This window comes from Falco naumanni, unplaced genomic scaffold (genome assembly GCF_017639655.2).
Source record: "Falco naumanni isolate bFalNau1 unplaced genomic scaffold, bFalNau1.pat scaffold_138_arrow_pat_ctg1, whole genome shotgun sequence".
Classification (NCBI taxonomy): domain Eukaryota; kingdom Metazoa; phylum Chordata; class Aves; order Falconiformes; family Falconidae; genus Falco; species Falco naumanni.
This window is the reverse complement of record NW_024427370.1, coordinates 29751-39165: the sequence shown is the minus strand read 5'-3', so window position 1 is coordinate 39165 and position 9415 is coordinate 29751.

The following is a 9415-nucleotide window of genomic DNA, read 5'->3' as shown; positions in this document are numbered from 1 at the left end:
TACATTAGCACCTACAGAAAGACAGTGATCGACATTCAAAGTGTGAACAACATCATCTTCTTTTGGATTAACATTACACGTAGGTGGAAGGGCACGCCAAACGAGAACTGGTTCCGTCCAAAAGTTTGAAACTTAGCGTGCCTTCTCTGAACATACCTCTGGGGTCATTCCCTTCATTCCCTCTTTTTTTATGCAGAGAGAGACACTTTAGCATAACAGGGAAGCCCCTGTTTACATCTCTGAGCCAGGACACAAACCGCAGCTGTGCGTGCCACCAGGCTCAGGGCAGAAACCACTCCTGTAGTTACATAACTATACATCTCTACAAGCGTGCAGACACCTATTAAACACTAAATAACAATGTTTCTCTTTCCTATTCTCCTTCATAACACCTAGTTGTTCTCTCATGATGAATCCTCCCTTCCCCTTATCGGTGTCAAGGGAATCCTTTGTTCCATGTACATGCTCCGTGTACAATGAGTTGTCCCGTTCCCCTGCTCGGTCCGAGAGAATTACCTTTGCTTAAGTGGTTTGATCCAGGGTGATAGTGTTCATTCTAGGCGCTGTAAAAAGCGAAATCTATATTCTATGTCCCGATTTTGGGTATCTAACATGAATGCAAAACAGTAATCCCTCACACAGTTTTTATTTCGTTCTGTAGGGTCGGTAGTCGGTTGCCTGCGGTAAAGGTTCACGAAAGGTCTTACATTCTTCACTGGGATCCATCTAGGTCCTTTTTCTGTAGAGACACAAGCATAACATTTTCCCCATGTAACAAGAGGATACGGTCCCATAATTTTACCTGTTTCTGGATCTCGGACCAATGCCGGGGCTTTAACCCGTGCCTCGAAGGAGGTATTTGCAGTGAAATGTCAAACTCTCGGTGGGTTGTTATCTATGAAAGAACAATTCAAAAGATTAAAAACATACAATGCTTTCTGTAACCGTTCCTCCGGCATAGCCATTCCCATTCCCCCCTTTTTGTTGTTGTAACAAACGTTTTAGAGACTGATGAGACCGTTCAATGAGAGATTGACCGGTGGGGGAAGGAGGAATGCCCAGTAATATGAGTTATACCCCATAGGGCAAAAAAGGCTTTTACAGTTGTGGAAACATAAAGATACAGACAGTTAATGGTCCAGCATAAGGGAATACCTAAAGTAGCAAAAGCGTGCATTAAGTGTCTACGAACATCTCGTGCCTTTTCTCCTGTGTGACAAGAGGCAAACAAGGCACCTGAAAATGTAGCAACGGAAGAATGGATATATTTAAGGTTACCAAATTCAGAATCATGTGCGACATCCGTTTGCCATAATTGTAGGCTCTGTAATCCTCTAGGATTAACTCCTGTAGCAATTGATGGGAAAGAATGTTTTTGACAATCAGGACAGACAGCAATAATATTTGATGCTTGTTGAGAAGTAAGGTCAAACTGTCGCTTAAGAGCTCCAGCATTTCCCTGAAAAAAAAAAAAAAAAGAGTGACTTAGTTTAGCTTGTGCAATCCGGTCTGGCAGCACTTGAACGGGTAACGTCAATAGGTCCGTCAGCTCATCGATTGCCTTCTGCAAGAAAACCAGGTAGTGAGGTATGAGACCTAATATGCATAACAAAATAAGGCGCAGATCGAGAGTCCAAAAGGAAAATAAGTTCCTGTAACAGGGTAAAAGGTTGGGAATGCAAAACACTCCGCAGCACAGAAGCTTCAGCTCGTGTAACAATACCTGCAACATAAGCAGAATTGGTAACAAGGTTGAGGGGTCCGTTCCGTTTTTGGAAAACACGAACAACTGCATTCGGTTCTACTATTTGAGGTGAACCGGAGACTGTCTCTATGTCCGAATGCCATTGTCTCCGTTGATCATCCCACCACAGAAGAACAGATTTATGTGATTTGCCCGATCCACCTAGTAAACACAGGAAGTGCCTGTAAGGGTTGTTCGCTGCTTCTGGGTTTTAACATCAGACGAAAATCAATGTTAAACAGTTTGTGTGAAGGCGGATGGGAAGTTTTTTGACCTGTATATTCTCGCCCGGCACCTCCCCGGGACCTACAGCCTGACAAACTATTGTTGCACAATTCAACCACGAGAACCTCTAACACCTTTACCACTCAAACCTAGCCTTCTCCTTGACATCTTATATAGCCCATAAACACCACCTACCCAACACCTCAACACCAAAATCACATATAACCCAAACCCCCTAAGACTATAGGCGCCCAAACAGCCAACAAAGCCAACGAAACCAACGAAGCCACGTCCCCGTAGCTTACAATCCAAAAGCGTGGCACTGAAGATGCCAAGATGGCATACAATACGAAAGCCGAGGACAAAAGACTTAGTCCTAACCTTACAGTTGGCTCCTGCTAGACACATACACGCAAGTATCTGCGGCCCAGTGTAAATGCCCTAGGCCTCTTGCCAAGACCAAAGGAGCAGGCATCAGGCACACACTACCAACTGTAGCCCAAGACGCCTTGCTCAGCCACACCCCCACGGGCACTCAGCAGAAATTAACAGTAAGCAATAAGCGCAAGCTTGACTTAGTCACGGCAGCCTTCAGGGTTGGTAAATCTTGTGCCAGCCGCCGCGGTCACACAAGAAACCCAAGCCAACAGTCACACGGTTGTAACGAGTCGACTAGAGCCTGTCATAATAACTAGGAAACCGAAACACAACTAAGCTGTCATAAGCCCGAGATACCCCTAAGGCCAACCTAAAGATGATGCTAGCGAACCTGACTGCGACGAATGAAGAGACGGGACGCAGCCTGATGCAAGCAAACGTCAATGTGTTGTAGAGAAGCACGAGGTTTTATACACTTTCAGGAGCTGCGCTTTTTAAACTAATTGGTTCTTGAAGCTAAGCCTTGCATACTAGGCAACCCCTGACTGGTGGTTAACTACCAGCCATTAACAGCAAGGTGTTACCTTTCCTTGGCGCCACCCGTCTCCCACTCCCCTGTGCTCTGTAAACATGCCTCATCACGTTAAGTGTTGTCTAGACAAGCTCGAGCACATTCCCCTCAGCTGACCGATTGCTACACATGGTCCTAGTTTCCAGCCCACTCCTGCATCTCCCCCTTCCTGTCGCACAAAAGAACCTTTGAAAGCCAACGAGTAAAAACAAGGCATAAGTAATAGAGCAAATAAAAAACCGACTAAGACATATTGTCAATGTCAAAATAACCCACTGTCTTTGTTCCGTACAATTTTACAGTTGCCCCTTGTTGTTTTTGAACAGCTAGTACCAGGTTTGCCATGTTCTGCAGGGCCCTTGCAAACATGACAGCGACCAAGGTAATAGCAAACAAACAATACTGCCAATTGAGTGAATGGATGCCAAAAAAGGCTGAAATTTTCTCAGATTTTGATACCATGTTGCTGCAATGGGGCGCCTAAAATCCACGCAGCACATGCCATCAAAATCCTCACAGCCGCGTCCTTGAGGCAACAACAAAAAGCAGTGGCAATTTTGACTCACATTCTCAACTGCCTACCAAACAAGGTGATTTAACTCTTTAATGCTTTCCCTGCCGTTACTCCGGATAAGAGAAGAACTGCTGCGACACGCTCCCATCATAGCCTCCCTACTACATTAGCACCTACAGAAAGACAATGATCGACATTCAAAGTGTGAACAACATCATCTTCTTTTGGATTAACATTACACGTAGGTGGAAGGGCACGCCAAACGAGAACTGGTTCCGTCCAGAAGTTCGAAACATAGCATGCCTTCTCTGAACATACCTCTGGGGTCATTCCCTTCATTCCCTCTTTTTTTATGCAGAGAGAGACACTTTAGCATAACAGGGAAGCCCCTGTTTACATCTCTGAGCCAGGACACAAACCGCAGCTGTGCGCGCCACCAGGCTCAGGGCAGAAACCACTCCTGTGGTTACATAACTATACATCTCTACAAGCGTGCAGACACCTATTAAACACTAAATAACCATGTTTCTCTTTCCTATTCTTCATAACACCTAGTTGTTCTCTCATGATGAATCCTCCCTTCCCCTTATCGGTGTCAAGGGAATCCTTGTTCCATGTACATGCTCCGTGTACAATGAGTTGTCCCGTTCCCCTGCTCGGTCCGAGAGAATTACCTTTCTTAAGAGGTTTGATCCAGGGTGATAGTGTTCATTCTAGGCGCTGTAAAAAGCGAAATCTATATTCTATGTCCCGATTTTGGGTATCTAACATGAATGCAAAACAGTAATACTCACACAGTTTTTATTTCGTTCTGTAGGGTCGGTGTCGGTTGCCTGCGGTAAAGGTTCACGGAAAGGTCTTACGTTCTTCGCTGGGATCCATGTAGGTCCTTTTTCTGTAGAGACACAAGCATAACCTTTTCCCCATGTAACAAGAGGATACGGTCCCATAATTTTACCTGTTTCTGGATCTCGGACCAATGCCGGGGCTTTAACCCATGCCTCGAAGGAGGTATTTGCAGTGAAATGTCAAACTCTCGGTGGGTTGTTATCTATGAAAGAACAATTCAAAAGATTAAAAACACACAATGCTTTCTGTAACTGTTCCTCCGGAATAGCCATTCCCATTCCCCCTTTTTGTTGTTGTAACAAACGTTTTAGAGACTAATGAGACCGTTCAATGAGAGATTGACCGGTGGGGGAAGGAGGAATGCCAGTAATATGAGTTATACCCCATAGGGCAAAAAAGGCTTTTACAGTTGTGGAAACATAAGCTGGACCATTACCTGTCTTGATCTTCAAGGGAAGACCTAAAGTAGCAAAAGCACGCATTAAGTGTCTACGAACACCTCGTGCCTTTTCTCCTGTGTGACAAGAGGCAAACAAGGCACCTGAAAATGTAGCAACGGAAGAATGGATATATTTAAGGTTACCAAATTCAGAATCATGTGCGACATCCGTTTGCCATAATTGTAGGCTTTGTAATCCTCTAGGATTAACTCCTGTAGCAATTGATGGGAAAGAATGTTTTTGACAATCAGGACAGACAGCAATAATATTTGATGCTTGTTGAGAAGTAAGGTCAAACTGTCGCTTAAGAGCTCCAGCATTTCCCTGAAAAAAAAAAAAAAGAAAGAGTGACTTAGTTTAGCTTGTGCAATCCGGTCTGGCAGCACTTGAACTGGTAACGTCAATAGGTCAGCTCGTCGATTGCCTTCTGCAAGAAAACCAGGTAGTGATGTATGGGACCTAATATGCATAACAAAATAAGGCGCAGATCGAGAGTCCAAAAGGAAAATAAGTTCCTGTAACAGGGTAAAAAGTTGGGAATGCAAAACACTCCGCAGCACAGAAGCTTCAGCTCGTGTAACAATACCTGCAACATAAGCAGAATCGGTAACAAGGTTGAGGGGTCCGTTCCGTTTTTGGAAAACACGAACAACTGCATTCGGTTCTACTATTTGAGGTGAACCGGAGACTGTCTCTATGTCCGAATGCCATTGTCTCCGTTGATCATCCCACCACAGAAGAACAGATTTATGTGATTTGCCCGATCCACCTAGTAAACACAGGAAGTGCCTGTAAGGGTTGTTCGCTGCTTCTGGGTTTTAACATCAGACGAAAATCAATTTTAAACAGTTTGTGTGAAGGTGGATGGGAAGTTTTTTGACCTGTATATTCTCGCCCGGCACCTCCCCGGGACCTATAGCCTGACAAACCATTGTTGCACAATTCAACCACGAGAACCTCTAACACCTTTACCACTCAAACCTAGCCTTCTCCTTGACATCTTATATAGCCCATAAACACCACCTACCCAACACCAATATCATATTAACCCAAATCCCCCATACACACACGCCCCTAAGACTATAGGCACCCAAACAGCCAAAGAAGCCAACGAGACCAACGAAGCCACGTCCCCGTAGCTTACAATCCAAAAGCGTGGCACTGAAGATGCCAAGATGGCGTACAATACGAAAGCCGAGGACAAAAGACTTAGTCCTAACCTTACAGTTGGCTCCTGCTAGACACATACACGCAAGTATCTGCAGCCCAGTGTAAATGCCCTAGGCCTCTTGCCAAGACCAAAGGAGCAGGCATCAGGCACACACTACCAACTGTAGCCCAAGACGCCTTGCTCAGCCACACCCCCACGGGCACTCAGCAGAAATTAACAGTAAGCAATAAGCGCAAGCTTGACTTAGTCACGGCAGCCTTCAGGGTTGGTAAATCTTGTGCCAGCCGCCGCGGTCACACAAGAAACCCAAGCCAACGGTCACACGGCGTAACGAGTTGACTAGAGCCTGTCATAATAACTAGGAAACCAAAACACAACTAAGCTGTCATAAGCCCGAGATACCCTTAAGGCCAACCTAAAGATGATCCTAGTGAACCTGACTGCGGCGAATGAAGAGACGGGATGCAGCTTGATGCAAGCAAACGTCAAGTGTTGTAGAGAAGCACGAGGTTTTATACGCTTCCAGAAGCTGCGCATTTTAAACTAATTGGTTCTTGAAGCTAAGCCTTGCATACTTGGCAACCCCTGACTGGTGGTTAACTACCAGCAATTAACAGCAAGGTGTTACCTTTCCTTGGCGCCACCCGTCTCCCACTCCCCTGTGCTCTGTAAACATGCCTCATCACGTTAAGTGTTGTCTAGACAAGCTCGAGCACATTCCCCTCAGCTGACCGATTGCTACGCATGGTCCTAGTTTCCAGCCCGCTCCTGCATCTCCCCCTTCCTGTCGCACAAAAGAACCTTTGAAAGCCAACGAGTGAAAACAAGGCATAAGTAATAGAGCAAATAAAAAACCGACTAAGACATATTGTCAATGTCAAAATAACCCACTGTCTTTGTTCCGTACAATTTTACAGTTGCCCCTTGTTGTTTTTGAACAGCTAGTACCAGGTTTGCCATGTTCTGCAGGGCCCTTGCAAACATGACAGCGACCAAGGTAATAGCAAACAAACAATACTGCCAATTGAGTGAATGGATGCCAAAAAAGGCCGAAATTCTCAGATTTTGATACCATGTTGCTGCAATGGGGCGCCTAAAATCCACGCAGCACGTGCCATCAAAATCCTCACAGCCGCGTCCTTGAAGCAACAACAAAAAGCAGTGGCAATTTTGACTCACATTCTCAACTGCCTACCAAACAAGGTGATTTAACTCTTTAATGCTTTCCCTGCTGTTACTCTGGATAAGAGAAGAACCGCTGCGACACGCTCCCATCATAGCCTCCCTACTACATTAGCACCTACAGAAAGAAAGTGATCGACATTCAAAGTGTGAACAACATCATCTTCTTTTGGATTAACATTACATGTAGGTGGAAGGGCACGCCAAATGAGAACTGGTTCCGTCCAAAAGTTCGAAACATAGCGTGCCTACTCTGAACATACCTCTGGGGTCATTCCCTTCATTCCCTCTTTTTTTATGCAGAGAGAGACCCTTTAGCATAACAGGGAAGCCCCTGTTTACATCTCTGAGCCAGGACACAAACCGCAGCTGTGCGCGCCACCAGGCTCAGGGCAGAAACCGCTCCTGTAGTTACATAACTATACATCTCTACAAGCGTGCAGACACCTATTAAACACTAAATAACCATGTTTCTCTTTCCTATTCTCCTTCATAACACCTAGTTGTTCTCTCATGATGAATCCTCCCTTCCCCGTATCGGTGTCAAGGGAATCCTTGTTCCATGTACATGCTCCGTGTACAATGAGTTGTCCCATTCCCCTGCTCGGTCCGAGAGTATTACCTTTGTTAAGTGGTTTGATCCAGGGTGATAGTGTTCGTTCTAGGTGCTGTAAAAAGCGAAATCTATATTCTACGTCCCGATTTTGGGTATCTAACATGAATGCAAAACAGTAATCCTCACACAGTTTTTATTTCGTTCTGTAGGGTCGGTATCGGTTGCCTGCGGTAAAGGTTCACGGAAAGGTCTTACATTCTTCGCTGGGATCCATCTAGGTCCTTTTTCTGTAGAGACACAAGCACAACCTTTTCCCCATGTAACAAGAGGATACGGTCCCATAATTTTACCTGTTTCTGGATCTCGGACCAATAGTGGGGCTTTAACCCGTGCCTCGAAGGAGGTATTTGCAGTGAAGTGTCGAACTCTCGGTGGGTTGTTATCTATGAAAGAACAATTCAGAAGATTAAAAACACACAATGCTTTCTGTAACCATTCCTCCGGCATAGCCATTCCCGTTCCCCCTTTTTGTTGTTGTAATAAACGTTTTAGAGACTGATGAGACCATTCAATGAGAGATTGACCGGTGGGGGAAGGAGGAATGCCAGTAATATGAGTTATACCCCATAGGGCAAAAAAGGCTTTTACAGTTGTGGAAACATAAAGATAAAGACAGATAATGGTCCAGCATAAGGGAATACCTAAAGTAGCAAAAGCACGCATTAAGTGTCTACGAACATCTCGTGCCTTTTCTTCTGTGTGACAAGAGGCAAACAAGGCACCTGAAAATGTAGCAAAGGAAGAGTGGATATATTTAAGGTTACCAAATTCAGAATCATGTGCGACATCCGTTTGCCATAATTGTAGGCTCTGTAATCCTCTAGGATTAACTCCTGTAGCAATTGATGGGAAAGAATGTTTATGACAATCAGGACAGACAGCAATAATATTTGATGCTTGTTGAGAAGTAAGGTCAAACTGTCGCTTAAGAGCTCCAGCATTTTCCTGGAAAAAAAAAAAAAAGAGTGACTTAGTTTAGCTTGTGCAATCCGGTCTGGCAGCACTTGAACTGGTAACGTCAATAGGTCAGCTCGTCGATTGCCTTCTGCAAGAAAACCAGGTAGTGATGTATGGGACCTAATATGCATAACAAAATAAGGCGCAGATCGAGAGTCCAAAAGGAAAATAAGTTCCTGTAACAGGGTAAAAAGTTGGGAATGCAAAACACTCCGCAGCACAGAAGCTTCAGCTCGTGTAACAATACCTGCAACATAAGCAGAATCGGTAACAAGGTTGAGGGGTCCGTTCCGTTTTTGGAAAACACGAACAACTGCATTCGGTTCTACTATTTGAGGTGAACCGGAGACTGTCTCTATGTCCGAATGCCATTGTCTCCGTTGATCATCCCACCACAGAAGAACAGATTTATGTGATTTGCCCGATCCACCTGTAAACACAGGGAGTGCCTGTAAGGGTTGTTCGCTGCTTCTGGGTTTTAACATCAGACGAAAATCAATGTTAAACAGTTTGTGTGAAGGCGGATGGAAAGTTTTTTGACCTGTATATTCTCGCCCGGCACCTCCCCAGGACCTACAGCCTGACAAACCATTGTTGCACAATTCAACCACGAGAACCTCTAACACCTTTACCACTCAAACCTAGCCTTCTCCTTGACATCTTATATAGCCCATAAACACCACCTACCCAACACCAAAATTATATTAACCCAAATCCCCCATACACACACGCCCCTAAGACTATAGGCACCCAAACAGCCAAAGAAGC